The sequence below is a fragment of the Lissotriton helveticus genome, chromosome 11, assembly GCF_964261635.1.
Source record: "Lissotriton helveticus chromosome 11, aLisHel1.1, whole genome shotgun sequence".
NCBI classification, from domain to species: Eukaryota; Metazoa; Chordata; class Amphibia; order Caudata; family Salamandridae; genus Lissotriton; species Lissotriton helveticus.
The window spans coordinates 41,440,799-41,462,006 of NC_136072.1; the positions used below are offsets into that span (position 1 = coordinate 41,440,799).

The 21,208-nt window shown below is 43.0% G+C and overlaps 1 protein-coding gene across 1 annotated transcript in view; it reads left to right on the forward strand.

Moving 5' to 3' along the window:
* LOC144791172 (cytochrome P450 2J2-like) overlaps nt 1–21,208 on the forward strand; it is a 309,092-nt gene that overhangs the window by 13,948 nt on the left and 273,936 nt on the right. The window lies entirely within an intron of this gene.

Below are 21,208 nucleotides of genomic sequence, written 5' to 3' on the forward strand. Positions count from 1 at the left end.
AAAGCTCCAAACTCAAGAAACTGACCAGAAATGTTCACCTTATCCCCCCGGTGATCTAGAACTGAAAATCAAAATTCAACTCTGCTAGCCCCCCCTCCCAAAAGGCTAACGCCCTAAACGAACATTATAATAATTCAGCTACCGAGGTCCTAGACCAATTGGCCCCTAACAAACTTAAAACCCAAGGAAATATTCCCTCCAAATTCTGGTTCAACTCTGATCTCAACAACGAAAGGCGCTCTCTTAGATAATCTGAAAGAACACGGAGGCAACACCCATCCCCCTCTCATCTAGCCCTCCTCCGTTCCTCTAGGTCCAATTACAAGAAACACATCCTGAATGAAAAATCCTCCTTCGTCCGAACACAGCTTGATAGGGCCAAAAATAGACATAGAGAACTTTTCAGCATTGTCAAAAACCAAACATCCTCCGCCCCCAAAGGCTAACTGCCACTAAGGAGAAATGTGAAACTATTGCTAAGTTCTTCTCTGACAAAATCACCAAAATTTACCAATCCTTCATCTTAAACCCTCTCCCTCCTCACACTCCTCCTTCTCCCAACTTCACCCCAGTTTCCCCGCCCCATCCTAATCACCCCCCTGTTCCTGCCCATCTCCCGTCCGCTCCCCTCCCTCCGGAACCCAACCTTTCTCTCCCCCAGTAAATTAAAAACAACGCCTCCTGGCAGAACTTTATCCCTGTGACTGAACATGAAGTCTATAACATCATCGCTAAGCTGAAACCATTCTCCCACACCAAAGACCCTATGCCCCTAACATTGTGCAAGAACTCAAACATATCATTGCCCCTTTTTAGACCACCATTATTAACTCCTCCCTGGCCTCGGGGTTTGTACTTGCTTCCCTGAAACTGGGGCAAATCATACACATCCCCAAAAATCCCAAGGCAGATTTCAACAACCCAAACAACCTCCGCCCCATCTCCAACCTCCCTCTTCTCTCCAAAGCCCTTGAAAAATGTGCCCTGTTACAATTAGATAATCACATCAACACTTTTGACCCCTTTGACTCAATGCAATCTGGATTCAGAAAAGGTTGCAGCACAGAATCTGCCATGCTCAACATAGTTGATGACATACATCACTCTCTTGACAAAGGTGAGTCATGCCTTCTCATTCTCCTGGGCCTGTCCGCTGCCTTTGGTACTGTCAACCACACTGCCTTACTAAACACCCTCAAAATCCGCTTTGAACTCAACGGCCTTGTCCTCAACTGGTTCTCCTCTTTTCTCCAACACAGAAGCCAACAAATCAAAATTGAGAATTGCCTCTCCGACCCTACTCCGATCTCTCTCAGTGTCCCTCAAGGCTCCATTCTCTCTCCTGCTCTCTATAACCTCTTCATGGAACTTCTCACCCTAATCCTCAAACGTGCAGGAATCAATTACCACCTCTATGCTGACGACACTCAACTCTACTATAAGATCAAATCAGACTCTGACATCCTCCACCTTAATGACACTCTGACCAAGATCCAATCCTGGTTCCACCACAACCATCTCAAACCTAACCCTAAAAAAAAAGAAATCATTTTCTTCTCGCCTAAAAACAACCCACTCTCTCACCACTTCTAACTCAGTTAAATCTCTTGGCAACACCATTGATAATAACCTTGCTCTCAACCCACATATACAAATCATCATCAAAAGGAGCTCTCTTCACTCTCCGTCATCTAAAGAAAATTAAACCCTTCATCCTGTTGACCAATCACCGGTCTTGTCAAGAATTGACTATGGCAATGCTATCCTTGCCAGGACTCCAAATATTCACCTTACTCTACTCAAATCAGTGCTCAACCTAGCTGCTAGACTCATCTCTGGCAAAAAACGCTTCGATCACATCTCCCCCGCCTTGAGAACCCTCAAATGGCTCCCCATCAAAGGCAGACCCTCCTATAAGATTGCTTGTATCACACACAAAGCCCTTCACCAAAATGCTCCACTCTACCTCTCTGACAAACTGCACAAAGCAGGCTGCGCCCGACTGACGAGGTACACCAACACCCTCATTCTTATCCCCACTGTTAAAGAAGAAACGCACACAAGTTTGGTCCTTCTCTGGAAACGCTCGCACCATCTGGAATTCTCTGCCTAAAGACCTACGCTGCAACCCCTCCTACTCCAATTTAAAAAAAAAACTCAAAACATACCTCCTCCACAAATACTAGGATCCATAATTTTCCGCACCCCTGTCAGGGTCCCCTCTATTTCTCCTCCAAATCTATCACCCTACCCTCTCCTTCTATGCCCCCCATCCACTCGCTACTCTTTCCCCACCCAACCACCCTCCCTGTTCTCTGTATCCACATATGACCTCTTACCACACACACAACCTCCCACTTATTCTCTAACCCCCTATTTCCCTATTCTCTCTGTCTCCCTCCCACCCCTTCTCTCTCACCTTCTCCCACCTACCCTAAACTTAGTTTGAACTTCACAAGTTAACTAATCTGGATCTCAATTGTAAATACCATTTTTTGCATGCTTTTTTGACTATATGGACTTTTTGTGCACTGTTTATTATTATTATGTGTTCTTGTATACTGTATCTCCTCACATCCCTGTAAAGTGCTCTGATACCTCTGGGTCTAGCCAGAGCTATAGAAAACCTTTAAAATAAAAATAAATACTGTTACTGTTAGTTTTTCACTACAAAAAGTATGCACGTCTTTTTAAAATTTACTTTAGAACAATATAGATTTCAGGGACACTGTAGTTGGAAATTAGCATTTATAAAACCTTTGAAATTCACAGAAAAAAACATGGGTTTTAGGAAAACCTTTGAAATTCACTGACAAAAACATAGGTTTCAGGCCCGTTATAGTGAGAAATTAGCATTTAAAAAACCTTAGAAATTCACTGAAAAAAACCATAGGTTTCAGGGGCGTTATAGTTAGCTGGACATTTCACTCTTCCAAAACCATAGAAATTCCACCGTTATAGTTAGTTCAGCTAACTATAACTCGTGCCCCCGCAATGCACTGCTCATGACGTCACATATTACATCATTCATGGCATGGTAAGTGACATCACTGATGACATCTCAAATGACATCACTATGATATATATATATATATATATAGATATATATATATATCTATATATATATTCACTGAAAAAAACCATAGGTTTCAGGCCTTATATAGTTAGGAATTAGCATTTAAAAAAACCTTTGAAATTCACTGAAAAAACCATATGTTTCAGGAGTTATATAGTTAGGAATTCGTTTTTAAAAAACCTTTGAAATTCACTCAAAAAACTATACGTTTTAGTGGTGTTATAGTTAGTTGGACATTTTACTCATACAAAACCATTGAAATTGCTCCTATATAGTTAGTTGTACTAACTATATTTCGCGCACCCGCAATCCACTGCTGATGATGTCACATATTAGATCATTCATGACATGGTCAGTGACATCACTGATGACATCTCAAATGACATCACTGATGACATCACTGATGACAACATCAAGTGAATGTGGTTTGCTTCGTTATTTAAATATGCATTATATATATAGCAATTTACATTGAAGAATGAGTGGATATATATAAATAAATATTTGGATGGAGGATTTAGTAGCAGTGTAATTGACTGTTTACTTGACCAATTTATAATGTCTCACTAAATATAGTGGATAGTGACTAAACTGTGCGAATATCTGTATCACTTTGTCGGTTGTTGTGTAAACTGATTCTACAGTTGGTTACTAGCTATGTGAAAGTCTATATTAGTTATTGATTAGTTAACTGAGTATTTGTATGGGAGTGTGAAAGTGTGTGTGGTTCAGTGGGTGGTGTGTGACTGTCCAAAGATGTGTGAATAGTTGATTCAGTAGATATATGAAGTTAAAACTACATGTTCTATCAGTTTGGGTGAGGGAATCTCTTTATGGGTGTGGTGATGAGCAAATATATTTCTCAAAGGTACAGGTCCAACAAACTAGAAAAATAAAAGGCAGTGTATGTGTCAGTTGTTGTATATAAATAAGTATACATAAGACACAATGATTGTGTGAGTGACTGTATGGATAACTGTATACTTGTAATAATGATTTTATAATTCACTAAGTATGACTTACTATCTAAATGAATAGAAGAAGTGGTGTTTGTATAAGTGTTTTGCTAAGTAAATATGTAAGTATGATCCATTGTTTGCATAAGTGAGTAGGATGACTTCATATGTGAATAGGATGCGTGCTGTTGTTTAATGTCGATATAGATGTATAAGTATTGTTGATAGTGTTCTATTGTTCATTGACAGAATGTATGAGTGAATCCATAGGTAAGTGATTAGATGTGTGTATACATCTATGAATCACTGAGTGGATTTTTAGATACTTGTATTGCTGTGACAATGGATTTAAATATGATACTCTGTATTTTACAAAGAGTGATGAAAAATTGTAATAGTGTATGAAAAGGTGTATGTGATTGTCACGTGGATGATGTCATCAGTGATGTCATCTGTGATGTCATTTGAGATGTCATCAGTGATGTCACTGACCATGTCATGAATGATCTAATATGTGACATCATCAGCAGTGGATTGCGGGTGCGCGAAATATAGTTAGTACAACTAACTATATAGGAGCAATTTCAATGGTTTTGTATGAGTAAAATGTCCAACTAACTATAACACCACTAAAACTTATAGTTTTTTGAGTGAATTTCAAAGGTTTTTTAAAAACAAATTCCTAACTATATAACTCCTGAAACCTATGGTTTTTTCAGTGAATTTCAAAGGTTTTTTAAAAACAAATTCCTAACTATATAACTCCTGGAACCTATGGTTTTTTCAGTGAATTTCAAAGGTTTTTTTACATGCTAATTCCTAACTATATAAGGCCTGAAACCTATGGCCGCGAGGCAAAGTTAAGGAAAAATTCAGGAAGATTCCTCAACCGGCGCCAAAGTTATTCCCAATAGAATGTTGCGATTTCCCTATGGAAAACAAACCTAACAATATATACCTACTGGCTATCGCTAGTAGGTAATATATATATATATATATATATATATATATATATATATATATATATATATCCAAAAATAAAGGTTACCCTCAAAGGAAGAGCCTCCAGACACTTTGTGAGAGCACTTGTTCTTTAATGAGAAGCAGCAGAGCAGGAACAGTACCGCTGCTTAAAGTTCATGACAGCCTTCGCCAAACGCGTTTCAGGTCTCCCCTTCGTCAGTGGCTTGTGGCGTTCTGATGTTCCAGGCAACACGTGCTACTACCTTATCATTGGTGAGCCACGCCAAGTGGGCGTTGCCGTCAGCACGGCATGCTGGTTCACGTAGTTGCATCAAAAAATAATCCAGTGAGTTGTTGCCAATGAACAGTCTAAAGTATTGGATCCCAAGTGGTTGAAAGCGCAGTCATTGTTTCAAGCGCTGCTGAATTGTGTTCCTCATAGGCTCGTGCCTCCCGTTGTAACGATGATTTCATACCCGAAATCTTCACGGGTCCGTTTGAACAGAGGGGCCTCTTCCGCGGCTGGGTTTGCCGCTCACATCCAAAAATAAAGGTTACCCTCGAAGGAAGAGCCTCCAGACACTTTGTGAGAGCACTTTTTCTTTAATGAGAAACAGCAGAGCAGGAACAGTACCGCTGCTTAAAGTTCATGACAGCCTTCGCCAAACGCGTTTCAGGTCTCCCCTTCGTCAGTGGCTTGTGGCATTCTGATATTCCAGGCAACACGTGCTACTACCTTATCATTGGTGAGCCACCCCAAGTGGGCGTTGCCGTCAGCACGGCATGCTGGTTCACGTAGTTGCATCAAATAATACTCCAGTGAGTTGTTGCAAATGAACAGTCTAAAGTATTGGATCCCAAGTGGGTGAAAGCGCAGTCATTGTTTCAAGCGCTGCTCACTGGAGTATTATTTGATGCAACTACGTGAACCAGCATGCCGTGCTGACGGCAACGCCCACTTGGAGTGGCTCACCAATGATAAGGTAGTAGCACGTGTTGCCTGGAACATCAGAACGCCACAAGCCACTGACGAAGGTGAGACCTGAAACGCGTTTGGCGAAGGCTGTCATGAACTTTAAGCAGCGGTACTGTTCCTGCTCTGCTGTTTCTCATTAAGGAACAAGTGCTCTCACAAAGTGTCTGGAGGCTCTTCCTTCGAGGGTAACCTTTATTTTTGGATTGAGCGGCAAACCCAGCCGCGGAAGAGGCCCCTCTGTTCAAACGGACCCGTGAAGATTTCGGGTATGAAATCATCGTTACAACGGGAGACACGAGCCTATGAGGAACACAATTCAGCAGCGCTTGAAACAATGACTGCGCTTTCACCCACTTGGGATCCAATACTTTAGACTGTTCATTGGCAACAACTCACTGGAGTATTATTTGATGCAACTACGTGAACCAGCATGCCGTGCTGACGGCAACGCCCACTTGGGGTGGCTCACCAATGATAAGGTAGTAGCACGTGTTGCCTGGAACATCAGAACGCCACAAGCCACTGACGAAGGGGAGACCTGAAACGCGTTTGGCGAAGGCTGTCATGAACTTTAAGCAGCGGTACTGTTCCTGCTCTGCTGTTTCTCATTAAAGAACAAGTGCTCTCACAAAGTGTCTGGAGGCTCTTCCTTCGAGGGTAACCTTTATTTTTGGATGTGAGCGGCAAACCCAGCCGCGGAAGAGGCCCCTCTGTTCAAACGGACCCGTGAAGATTTCGGGTATGAAATCATCGTTACAACGGGAGGCACGAGCCTATGAGGAACACAATTCAGCAGTGCTTGAAACAATGACTGCGCTTTCACCCACTTGGGATCCAATACTTTAGACTGTTCATTGTCAACAACTCACTGGAGTATTATTTGATGCAACTACGTAAACCAGCATGCCGTGCTGACGGCAACGCCCACTTGGGGTGGCTCACCAATGATAAGGTAGTAGCACGTGTTGCCTGGAACATCAGAACGCCACAAGCCACTGACGAAGGGGAGACCTGAAACGCGTTTGGCGAAGGCTGTCATGAACTTTAAGCAGCGGTACTGTTCCTGCTCTGCTGTTTCTCATTAAAGAACAAGTGCTTTCACAAAGTGTCTGGAGGCTCTTCCTTCGAGGGTAACCTTTATTTTTGGCTGTGAGCGGCAAACCCAGCCGCGGAAGAGGCCCCTCTGTTCAAACGGACCCGTGAAGATTTCGGGTATGAAATCATCGTTACAACGGGAGGCACGAGCCTATGAGGAACACAATTCAGCAGCGCTTGAAACAATGACTGCGCTTTCACCCACTTGGGATCCAATACTTTAGACTGTTCATTGGCAACAACTCACTGGAGTATTATTTGATGCAACTACGTGAACCAGCATGCCGTGCTGACGGCAACGCCCACTTGGGGTGGCTCACCAATGATAAGGTAGTAGCATGTGTTGCCTGGAACATCAGAACGCCACAAGCCACTGACGAAGGGGAGACCTGAAACGCGTTTGGCGAAGGCTGTCATGAACTTTAAGCAGCGGTACTGTTCCTGCTCTGCTGTTTCTCATTAAAGAACAAGTGCTCTCACAAAGTGTCTGGAGGCTCTTCCTTCAAGGGTATCCTTTATTTTTGGATGTGAGCGGCAAACCCAGCCGCGGAAGAGGTCCCTCTGTTCAAACGGACCCATGAAGATTTCGGGTATGAAATCATCGTTACAACGGGAGGCACGAGCCTATGAGGAACACAATTCAGCAGCGCTTGAAACAATGACTGCGCTTTCACCCACTTGGGATCCAATACTTTAGACTGTTCATTGGCAACAACTCACTGGAGTATTATTTGATGCAACTACGTGAACCAGCATGCCGTGCTGACGGCAACGCCCACTTGGGGTGGCTCACCAATGATAAGGTAGTAGCACGTGTTGCCTGGAACATCAGAACGCCACAAGCCACTGACGAAGGGGAGACCTGAAACGTGTTTGGCGAAGGCTGTCATGAACTTTAAGCAGCGGTACTGTTCCTGCTCTGCTGTTTCTCATTAAAGAACAAGTGCTCTCACAAAGTGTCTGGAGGCTCTTCCTTCGGGGGTAACCTTTATTTTTGGCTGTGAGCGGCAAACCCAGCCGCGGAAGAGGCCCCTCTGTTCAAACGGACCCGTGAAGATTTCGGGTATGAAATCATCGTTACAACGGGAGGCACGAGCCTATGAGGAACACAATTCAGCAGCGCTTGAAACAATGACTGCGCTTTCACCCACTTGGGATCCAATACTTTAGACTGTTCATTGGCAACAACTCACTGGAGTATTATTTGATGCAACTACGTGAACCAGCATGCCGTGCTGACGGCAACGCCCACTTGGGGTGGCTCACCAATGATAAGGTAGTAGCACGTGTTGCCTGGAACATCAGAACGCCACAAGCCACTGACGAAGGGGAGACCTGAAACGCGTTTGGCGAAGGCTGTCATGAACTTCAAGCAGCGGTACTGTTCCTGCTCTGCTGTTTCTCATTAAAGAACAAGTGTAACCTTTATTTTTGGATATATATATATATACATCCACACAAAGGAAAGATTGTGGCACACCTCTTGGATGATTTAAAGATGGTCTATTTCAGATCGTGATAACCTCCTACGCATTTCGTGAATAGGAACTACGGTTCTAAACACGTAGGAGTTTATCACGATCTGAAATAAACCATCTTTAAATCAACCAAGAGGTGTGCCACGATCTTTCCTTTGTGTGGATTAACAGCGGGACACTGCCCTGGTCTCAACGTGAGCACCGGCTGTATTGTGCTCCCTCTGCTACAGGACCATTGGAGTGAATATATATATATTACATAGAATTTTTATATTTAAAATAAACTATATACACGTAACACTTCTAATATAGAGAACATGTAAACATATAGCCTTTATTTAAAGGAAAAATGCAAGGAAATAAAAGGCATTGTCAGCCCATAGGCTTCGTTGAAAACACACAAGAGTGAAAAACTAGCACCTTGCCTTTAGGACCTATAGGACCTCCTGCATCCCATGATGCTCCACAGGTGAAAGTTAGGTCAGGACTTTTTCACGATGACGAGAAAAAAACATTGAGAGGATAAACCATAACTAAGCTGCTGCAAAATGTATTTGTCCGGGGACAAGGACAAACATCGCAGCAGGACATTGGCTTTTACAGCACCAGTGACAGTCCAGCACGCAGTTAGATCATTTTTGTGTTACAACACCCCCCTGCATCACTTACCTGAAAGCCAACAGCATTCTGGGACCAGTAGTTCACTTCAAATCTGTGAGCTACGAGCAGTGAGCAGACACATCTGTGTTGGGGGCGGAGCTGCCGTTGTCCAATAACAACGACTGGGACTCTTAAATAAATAATTGGGACTGAGAAACCTCCTGAATACTGCTTGGCACTGAGGAAGGCCGTCAGGCCGAAATGCATTTGCTCTTAATAAAGTGGTTCCTTGGTACTCCCCTAACAACTAAAGAAAGGGCTGCAGTCAATAAATTGCTGGAAAATGAGGAGATAACGATAAAGCCCACCAACAAGGGGGGGAATAGCGTAATAATGGACACGAGTGATTATGTCAGAGAAGCTCTAAGGCAACTCAATGACACGAACAATTACTGTAGATTGAAAATCAATCCAATGGAAAAAATGACTAAGGAACTAAAAGAATAAAAGAAAAAATACAAGGGTGGTATGAAGAACAACTAATCAATGATGAGGAACGTAAATTCTTGACAATAGACTTTCCAGTCACACCTTGTATCTATTTTCTCCCGAAAATTCACAAGACTATGATCGATCCGCCTGGGAGACCAATAGTCTCCTCTTGCAGCTCCCTATATGAAAATCTATCCAAATATGTGGACACATTTCTGGCCCCGATTGCTCGTAGTCTGAGCTCATACTTGAAAGACACAGGAGATTTCTTAAGAATACTCACAGGGATAACATGGAACCCGGGTTTTCTCCTAGTAACCATCGATGTAGTATCACTTTACACATCCAGCAGACACGACATCGGGATGACAGCATGCCAATACTTCCTGAAACAACGGAGTATAACACAACTGAATCACACAAAAATGCTTCTCAACATGATTAACATCTGTCTCACGAACAATGGGCCTGATTCACAGAACTAACTTAAGACAAAATCCTAAACTCACTACTTTTGGTATTCACAGAAGTTAGGATTTTGTCTTAAGTTTGTCTTAAGACAAACTTAAGACAGACTTAAGACAGACTTAAGTTAGGATTTTGTCTTAAGTGTGTCTTAAGTCTGTCTTAAGACAAACTTAAGACAAAATCCTAACTTCTGCGAATACCAAAAGTAGTAAGTTTAGGATTTTGTCTTAAGTTAATTCTGTGAATCGGGCCCAATGTCTTCCTATTTAACACAGAACTTTTTAAACAGCGGTGTGGGACAGCCATGGGAATTTAATTGTCCCCTAATTATGCCAACATCACCATGGGGTGGTGGGAACGAACCATTGCTTGGGACACCGAAAACCAACTGGAGATGGAAAAAGTCATACTATGGGTACGTTATATCAACGACCTATTCCTCATCTGGAATGGAACGGATAAAGAGTTTCAGAGATACTTTGTCAAATTAAACCGAAATGAGGTGGGTTTACAGTTTACATGCACCACCAACAAGAAAGAGATTGATTTCTTGGACACTAAGATCTATATAGACAACGGCAAAATTGAGTCCACACTGTTCAGAAAGAAAACTGCGACGAACAGTGTCCTACATGGGACGTGCTTCCACCCCAGGCAACTAGTGAATAGCATCCCCTACGGGGAATTTATTCGAATGAAGAGGAACTGTTTCAAAGCAACAGATGCGGAAGACAAAATTCAAGAGTGCAAAAGAAGGTTCAGAGTACGAGGATACAATGACCGCATACTCGATAAATGCAAGAAAAGAGTAGATCTAAAAACCAGAGCGGAAATCCTAATGGAAAAGCCAAAGGACATTGTGGAGAGAAATCCACGATTTATAACAACATACAGCAAGGAGAGTGGGAGCATTGTTAACAAGATGAGGAAATACTGGCATCTAATCTCAGGGGATCCTGACATTGGAGAATCAGTAGGCGATAAACCAACTGTAACCTACAGAAAGAACACTTCCTTAAAGGATATGCTGGTAAAGAGCCATTTTCAAATCAAACAGAAAACAGATTGGCTCACGAACCAACGTAAAGGATTTAAAGCATGCAAATCGTGTAAAGCCTGCAAAATAGGCAAAAACATGGCCAACATTCAAGAACCAAATAGGAAAACCATGGTAATTGAAGAAAATATAACTTGTACATCAAAGTTCATCATGTACATGATAGAATGTAAGTGTGGAATGAAATATATTGGAAGCACGACATGCATGTTAAAAAAGCATATCCTGGAACATATACGTGCAGTAAAGAATGCCAACATGGCATATGCAACAGCTAAACACATTCTCACATGTCAAAAGGGAGATTGGAGAGCGATGTGCTTCTGCGGGATTAAAATGGTACCAGAAGGTAATCGAGGAGGTGATCGTGTCCGCAAGCTACGTCAAGCTGAATCGCGACTCCTCATAAAATTCCGGACAAAACAGCCGGGGGGGTATCAACAACGATGAGGAACTTTATGTTCATCTGGAATAACTGAGTTCTCCTAAAACACCTTATTCAAACTCATTACACTATGACTTTAAAATGGGTACTAACCATTACAGGACTACAAATTTGCAATTCATAAGTATGACACTGGGTACTAACCCTGAATACGTTTGAAATAATTGTTTTCATTTAATACTGCACCAACTCATTCACAGAAGCGCTACTGTCTTTCTGTCTGTGTGTAAAATTTCGTAAAATTCTGTTAAACTACATATCCCACAATACCACTTAAGGGTAGATGTGGGTATATAAGTAGAAATGAAGGAAGGACTTACTGACCGTGAACAAAGCCTTGGTGGCTGAAACGCGTTGGTGGGGGAGAGCTTATCAATAAAATAAGCAAAACGACCATTTGGTGTGCCGCATCCTCTGTTTTATAATTGAATTGGACCTGGACCCGGTCCCACCGGCAGTGGGTCACTTTGGAAGAATATATATATATATATATATATATATATATATATATATATATATATATATATATATATATATATATATATATATATGTATATATATATATATATATATACACATACATACATCAACAATCAACATGCACTCTACATAAATAGAGGCTAACGATGCCCAAATTACATAGAATTTTTATATTTAAAATAAAAGGCATTATCAGCCCATAGGCTACATTGAAAACACACAAGAGTGAAAAACTAGCACCTTGCCTTTAGGACCTATAGGACCTCCTGCATCCCATGATGCTCCACAGGTGACAGTTAGGTCAGGACTTTTTCACGGTGACATGAAAAAAACATTGAGAGCACAAACCATTACCAAGCTGCTGCAAAATGTATTCGTCCGGGGAGGAGGGAGGGTTCCTCATGACTTTGATGAGTATTCCCCTGAAGGAGAACAAGGATTACAGGTAAGTAACTTATCCTTCTCTTCCAGGAGATACTCAGCAATACTCATAAGCATTGATTAGAATACGTAGCTCTGTGGATGAATGTAAGACAGTTTCTAGTAGCTAATACTACAATCAACCAAACAGATTTCTAAGTTAATCCTGCCCTACTTTGGCATCTACTTGAGTTTTTGCAATAATGGCAAGCAAAGGCATGCACTGATCCCCATGTTGCAGCCTTGCAAATCTATGCGATGAGTACATTTCTGAGCAGAGCACCAGTGGCTGCCTTACCCCTTGTAGAGTGTGCTCTAGATGGACAAGGGAGGCTTTTGGTGCAATAGACTATTCACCTAGCAATAGATTGCTTGGAGGAAGCCAAGCCAGTATGCATTGGGCTATAGTTAATACATAGGGCTACTGATTTATGGTATTTTTTTTTTTTTACATTTCTGTCTGTGTTTATCCATATTTATTTTTGGGCTATTTAACTGCATTTATCAATATTTATTTTGTGTTTTGCATGTAAATGAAGGTGCAAAACTGTACATTTCCATATTTATTTAACTGATAGACACGCACTCATACTTTTATGTCTGTCTTGTTTTAGCTATTTAAGCTACCAAATATTACATAACAATAAATCCACTGGTAAATAATAGCATCATACCACAAATATATATTGACACATGCCGTTATTTAAAGAAATGTCATCCTATTTTTAAATTTCCCATGCTGTCCATCGGCTCAGCTTTGGGCTATAATTCATGAAAGAAAGCACGGACAGTCACTTAAAAGCAGCACAATTCTCTGTATTTATCAACTTTTTAAAAATCAATGCAGAGAGAAAACACATTATTTTCGGTCTGTATTTATCTGTAAAAATCCGTAAAAACGGAAAACAGGGAGCCTTATTAATAAACAAGTGATCGAGATGTCCGATCTCCTTAGTTTTGTCAAGGTAAAGCTTAACCATCCTTTTAAAAATATAAGGTGTGAAAACACTTTCTGGGGTTGTGGAAGGGTTAGGAAAAAACATTGGGAGAGTAATGGTCTGATTGATATGAAAATCAGAAATGACCTTAGGCAAAAAACTAGGATGTGCTCTCGAAACCACCCTGTTTGTATGAAAAATTATTATTTTGCACAAAGAGCCTGGAATAGGAGGTTTGCCACTAGGAAAGCTGTCTTCCAGGTAACGTGTTGCAAAGATGCTTTGTGTATGGGTTCAAAAGGGGGGCCCATTAATTTGGAGAGAACCACATCAAGGTCCCATGAGGAAGCAGGTGACCTTACAGGTGGGTAAACCTTTTCTAAACCCTCTAGGAAGGCTTTGACTACAGGAATTTGGAAAAAAGAAACCTGAGTGGGAAACCTGCGTGCAATTTGAAAGCGACGATTTTCTGGTAGAAAGCCTTCTAGGCTCTTTCAAGATGTCCATACAGTCTTGGGTAAGGCCTAAGTGTCCATATTGCATGAATTCTGGGGACATGCCATCAAGTTCAGAGAGGGAAGGTTGGGGTGGAAATCTTTGCCTCCTTGATTGTAGAGGAGATCCGGCCTCAGCGGCGGTTCCTCCGCAATGGCGTAGCAGCGTTACCCCACTGCCTGGCTCAAAACCAGCAAATTAAAAATAAAACAATGTTCTAGCATTGTTTTATTTTTCAGTTGCTGGCTCTGAGCCAGCTTATACAGGAGGGGGCAGGGCGGAGCATGGGAAGAGGAGTGCTATGTGCACTCCCTAAGAGCACCTATGTGTTTGACCGGCCGTCTCAGGCTGGCCAAAACACCAATGCCCACTTAGGTTTCTCCAGCCCAGCTAGATTGAAGAGCCGGTTGGACAAACTCCCATAGACTCCCTATCCTGAGTGGAGCGTCTTTTCAGTCAGCTCAGGCCAATCCCGTGCTGCTCTCATAGCAAGAGAGCAGCACGGGTCTTTGGATGGGACTCTGTCCCAGGGACTGCTCGGACCGGGAAGAGGACAGGAACTGCGACGCGGGAGGTGGCTGGCGGCTTCACGCAAGTAATTTTTTTAATATATATTATTAGTAACACTCCCCGATGTGCCCCCCTACAATCTCCTCCTCAGGCATTCCTTCCCCCCAACACCCTTTGTTTGTGGTGGCCGCCACTGTCATGCCTGCATTGCAACTTCCTATGTGGCCTTTTGCACAGGTAAAGGAGGTCCAGAAACCACCACTGTTGAGGCCACTCTGGAATGGGAATGAGAGGTATGGAAGAAAAAGTGAAGAATAAGGTCTCTGACCAGCTGATCAAAAGAGCATTACCTTATGATTTCTGGTTGGGGAAGCCTGGATGTGAAGATGATGCATTTTGCATTTGCTTCATCCGTAAACTGGCCCATTTTTGGCATTAGCCAATGTTGGAGATTGTCTTGAGTGAATTCATTGTTTAGTATGCAGTTGTGATCTTCACAAACATTGCGACTGAGAGAGTCCGCTTGCATGTTTAGTGCACCTGGTAGATAGATTGCGGAGATGGTCAGACCTTGGCACTCAGCCACGTCTATAAGGCTTTAGCCTCCAGAGACAGGGACCATGGCCAGGCTCCTCCTTGATTGTTTTAATAGTGCATCGTGGTCATATTGTCTCAGTCTGTGCCAGAAGGGAGTGTCCCTGAATAGATGGGTAAAAGGACTTGCGTGTGAGATGGACTGCCCTCATCTCCAACATGTTGATGTGGTACAACTTCTCTGTGTCTGACCACAGGCCTTGAACCTGTAACAAGCCCATGTGTGCTCCCCAACAATGGAGAGAAGCATCTGTAATAATTTATTGTGCAAGAAGGCCCTGGTGAAAGGGCACTACCATTGTGAATTGAGGTCTCTTCATCCACCTTCGGAGCAATTCCTTGGCCAGTTGTGAGAGGGTCACTATGTCTTTGCAGAGGTCTGAGAACTGCGACCAGTGGTCTTCCTGTGTCTGCTGGACAGGGCGCCTGTGTTATCTAGCATTGGGAAAAATATAGCTGAACTATGCCATGGAGCCCAGCAGAGAGGCTACTTGCCTGGCTGAAGGATAGGGAATGTGGAGGAGAGTCAAACATTTGTTGTTGATTGAGGATAATAAATAATAAATAATAATAGGTCCATTTATAAAGCGCAATGGTTACACTAATGCCAGTGTGTCCCCGCGCTGCGGTAAAGTCAGCCAGAATTCTGAAGCCCACAGCCCTCATCCTACTATACTTGGGGAAAGAGAAGCGTTTTTAATTTTTTACTGAAACATCTCTCCTGGGCCTCCATCCGGAGCTCCATCGGGAGAGCATTCCATTGCTTGGCCGCCAGTAGTTTGAAAGACCGACCTCCCATCCTGGCCTTTTTGATAGCAGGTACACACACCAAGCCTACCCCACCTGACCTGAGCTGACGTGTGGGAACATAGGGGGTCAGGAGTTCAGACAGATACAAAGGGGCCTTTCCCTGCAGGATCCGGTGGCAGACTCAGAGTGCCTTGAAAGTGACTCTTTCATTTATCGGGAGCCAATGTAGCGCAGCCCGAGCCGCCCTGGCCGATGACCTTCTCGAACGCCTCAAGATAAGGCGGGCTGCTGCATTCTGCACTCCCTGCAGACGGAGCAAGCATTTGGCTGGTACGCCTAGATAAAGAATGTTACCACAACGTCACCAGCGCATGAACCAGAATCTTCCTTGCCGCCACAGGTAATAGGTCCAAGGTATTACGCAGGACCTTCAGGATCCCAAAGCAGGCGCCTGCCACCCGCCTAGTTTGATAGCCGAAAGAAAGGCTGGGATCCAACCAAACTCCCAGGTTCTTTGCCTTCACACAGGGCGTAGGTGTCACCCCCAAGTCCTGGGGCCACCATGCCGATGACCACACAGTCGGGGCCCGACTCACCACCAGCACCTCCGTCTTATCCCCATTCAGAAATTACCCCAACACCGCTAATGCATGCCATTCAATCAAAGAGTTGAGTCCCTGTTTAACGGTATTACCAGACCATATCCAATTATTCTCCTTCTGTGTGAGCAACCTGTCCACGCAATGTCTTCTCCTTGAACCCTTCACAACCTCTAGGACAAACCATGACATGTCTGAGGGTAAATGTGCATATTTAGTATAATGTTCAACTAGCGGGGCGGACATTACATTGCAACAAATTCTTGACTGGTGCTGTAAGATACGTTTTCTAATTTCTTGGGTAGTTTTTCCTATATACAACAAGGAACATGGGCATCTTATACAATAGATAACGTTCTTAGTAAGACAGTTTGAATGATGTTTAAAGATTATCATTTTTCCATTCAAATAACAGCTTTTCGTCATTTCTGTGGTGGGGCACGCTGCACAATTCCCACAGGGATAGTGACCTACAATTGGTGCTAGACCCCACAAATTAGTAATAGTGTTGGGAGTAGGTTCTTTATATGCCTTTACTAGATGGTCACGCAAGTTTTTCCCTCGCTTAAAAGCGAAGCGAGGCAAGGCCAATTGTGGTTCCACCTTTTTGATCAGGTGCCAATTATGTTTTATGATCCTTTTGATCTGTTGGGATTCGGTGCCAAAGGTCAAGACACAAGTAATAGGATGTGCTACATCTGTGTTGGTTACATCACATTTGTTTTTGTTTAAAAGGCCATCTCGATCGTAATACCAGGGCATTTTCATGGCGTGTTTGACAAGTCTGTAAGGGTATGACCTCATCACTAGTTTTGATTGGAGAATTTTGGCCTCTCTGAAATAGTCCTCCCTTTTGGTACAGTTCCGACGGATAAGAAGGAACTGACCAAAAGGGAGGTTGTCACGCAAATTGCGGGGATGGTGACTATTATACCTTAATAAAGTATTAGGAGCTGTTGGTTTGGTATATAAACTCGTAATTAGTACCCCCTCTTGGTGTGAGATCTGTAAATCAAGGAAATTGATGGAATTGGCATTGTGTTCCAGTGTGAACTGTAAGCATGGATCACAGACATTCAACCAAGTTTGAAACCGTTCTAGTTCAGTTTGAGAGCCCTCCCATACTATGCATATATCATCGATATATCGCAGGTAGTGAGCTATATTGGGGCTGAAGGGATTATTGTTGTAAATTACCCTTTCTTCAAAGGCTGCGACAAACAAATTAGCTACACTAGGCGCGAAAATCGCGCCCATGGCCACGCCCTGAAGTTGGACATAGAAGTCATTGTAGAATAGAAAATAATTCTCCTCTAATGCAATTTTAGCACACTCAGTGATGAACCAAGTAGGAACTTGATGAGGGCTAGGTCTTAGTTCTAATACATCTTGGATAACTGTAAGAGCTTCTTTGATCGGAATGCTCGTGTGCAGACTTTCAATGTCCATAGTAGCTAGAATTTTATTAGCAGGGTTAAACCTTGCATCCTCCAATTTTATTATTACATCTCTACTGTCCTGTGTGTATGATCTAGTATTACTCACGAAAGGTCTCAAGAAGAAGTCAACATATTCAGCTATTGGTTGCTCACCACCAGCACCTCCGTCTTATCCCCATTCAGCTTCAGGCAGTTCTTAGCCATCCATGCAGCCAATTTTTGCATGCATGCCCTGAAGCTAGAGGCAGCCGAGTCCGGTGCCAGGGTCAGGGAGACCACCAGCTGCGTGTCATCGCCATAGGATACGACCCTGATCCCAAACCCCTCTGCAATCTCTGCCATGGGAGCTACATAGATATTAAACAGGGTTGGGCTCAGGGTCGAGCCCTGCGGCACTCCCTGGTTCAGTTTGATGACCCTGGAGTAGTGTTCTTCATGTCTCACCTGGAAGCACCAACCCGACAGGAAAGATTTTAGCCAATTCAGGGCACTACCAGACACCCCACCCTCTTCAGACATTGAACCAGTGTGGGATGAGCTACAGTGTCAAAGGCGGCACTTAGATCCAGCAGGATCATGGCCGCCGTTTGACCTGCATCTACAAGTTGCCTGATGGATTCAGTGGCAAAGAGCAGAGCTGATTCTGTCGAGTACCTAGCTCGAAAGCCGGACGGGGTGGATAATCTATCCTCCAAATGATACACTCTTAGTTTTCGGTATCCAAGATTGCTTCCAGGTAATGGATTGTCTGCGTTGGAATAAGAATGGATTTTTTTTTATTGATTTGTAGGCCCAACTGCTGCAGCACTTGTATACAGACCTGACTATGTTCCTGAGTGAGGCGGGGAGAGGAACTTTTGATTAGCCAGTCATCTAAGTATGGGTAGACAAAGGTTTTCCTCCTCTGCAGGTAAGCAATTACCACTGCCATGCACTTGGAGAATGTGCGAGGTGCTGACCTGAGCTCAAAGAGCCGGACTTTGTATTGGTAGTGTGCAGATGCTCCTTTGAAATGCAGGAACTTCAGGTGTTTCTTGATGACAAGAATGTTGAAGTAGGCTTCCTGCAGGTCGATTGCTTACATCTTCGGTGTCCTGGTGCTCCCTAGCTTAGGATGGTCTTTCCAGTACACATTAGGGTCATTTACTGCCTTGACCACTGCATTATCAGGTAACCATTTGCCAAACAGAGAGGGGGGGGGGGTCAGGCAATATTTCAGATATTCTGTTTGCAATCTCTTGCACTATTTTTGTTTATTCACATGCCAGACAGCTGGCTTTCATATCAATGATAATAGAAAGTGACATGCTGGCATACAGCAGCATAAGGCCTATGACTCCAGCAATATAATCACAGCCTCTCTAGCTCTCTCTCTCTCTCTCTCTCCCAATTTACCCTGTTCTCCTGGGGAGACTGTGTTGACTGTAGTAAGAGTTGCTAATGTCCTGTTATCTGGTCTTCTTATAGAGGAGGATTATGGTTGGAGCTCACATCACCGCTCTCCCGTTGTTTACTTGACATAAGGTTCATATAATTTTGCTTTAGTTAGTGTTCTCCTGCACTTGTTCTAGTCTTGGGTGGGGATTTCCTTTCTTTTGCTCAATATTAAAGCAGTTTTTTTCCAAGCAACGTGTCTCTGCCTTCTCTACTAACACCCTAAAAAATTCACAGCCCTATGAAACTGGACCATGGGTTTTGGAAATAAATAACAGAATCAAATCTCATTCTTGGGAAAGCCCTGTCGTGTAGCCCCTACTAATCTGTTGGATCTGCACGTTTTGTGGACAGCATAAACTTTGGGTGACGTGCTTAGACTGACTCCGTGCACCTCAACATGATATGTTGGCCTAGATACCAGCTAGCTCACAGTGCCACCATTATCCTGCCTAACCGAAATAGGGAGCAAGTGGTTCCTGGCAACCACTGAACATGACAACCCTGATCCCTCAGGGATAGTGGTAACAGATCTAGAACCTTCTCACTAAGTCACTTGTGCAGTCTTGTTCTCAGAGAAATATACAGAGAATACACAAAGGGACGTTTTCAATATAGTGATTGAACCAACATTATTCTTGTATAGATTGCATCTTCTATGATAATCAGTAGACAGAAGCAGATGAAAGTGATTACAAGCACCAAAAGAGTATGTAGCAGATATAATACAGGGTTGTAATCAGGAGTACTCCTACTATGCAGTCCCTACCTGCAGCATATATGTAGGTGTGTAGCCAAGAATCCTCCAGCGGGCGAGATAGAAAGTAGGACCCCATCCTGGTCATGAACAGGACACCCCTCACGGAGATGTCAGACAGCTGCTTGGTAAAGCCTCAGCATGCAGGGACCCTCGGTGTCAACTGAAGTGCTTCTTCTGCTAACTCCTGGATATGCTTCTTTATTTATAATAAAAAGCATCCTTGCGATGTATACCTAGATTAGCTTTGTTGTGGATATGCAGATAGCCCTGGCGCCCCATCATGACCTTTGTGCATCGTGCGTAAAGGTCTTGTACTCAGTGTTCTAGGCATCATGATGATGTTTTACGAAGCCAGATGTATAAGCAAAGCATTTTCAGAGAAACAAATCCAACATTGTTACGCAAACAAATATGTGCAAAAGGTAGCTGCAATTATGTTACTGTGCAGAAAAGAGGACAATGTAAGAAAAGTGTGCAGCGTTGCTACATGAGCCTAACTCAGGTACGTAACTGGCCATCAATGGAATCACTGACCACTTGGCACTCCAATGTATACCACTTCGAGAGAAGATGTGGTGCAGTGGTTAAATGTCCATCTGTGGTACTAGGTCACATTGTTCTAGTGCCACCATCCACACAAGAACACAATCTATGATGCAGAACAAATCATTATATCTCTTTGTCCAGAAGTCCCCTTGCAAGTACTTATATCCAATGTTTGTGCTGTATAGAAGTCCATATTTGTAAATTGTTCCCTATAAAAGTCACTCAGCTACATGGATGCCTCAAAGCCAGTAGAGTTGGAATAGATCTTTCTCTGAGGAATGTGATTTTAGGGTTATCATGCTTTATTTAGCTCAACCTACATTTGCTATTTGTTACAAGGAGCTGTGGGAGTAGTGACCAGGGTAGTTTCCTGGTACCTTCATAATACAATAAATCTAGGGTGAGGTTATATGACCATAATCACAATGCGGGTGATTGCAACCACTTAGGGACCTGAACTGTTGGTCTTGCTTATAAAGGTTATTAAGTCAAGCTTTTACGTGAATAATTTATGCGTTCAGTTGCGTGAGCAAGGTGTACTTCATTTAGGTCTACATTAATGGTTGAATTAGCCAAGACAGAGACAAAGGATAATCCTGAGGCAACTGATATAGACAGAGGGTTGATATTCCTGTTC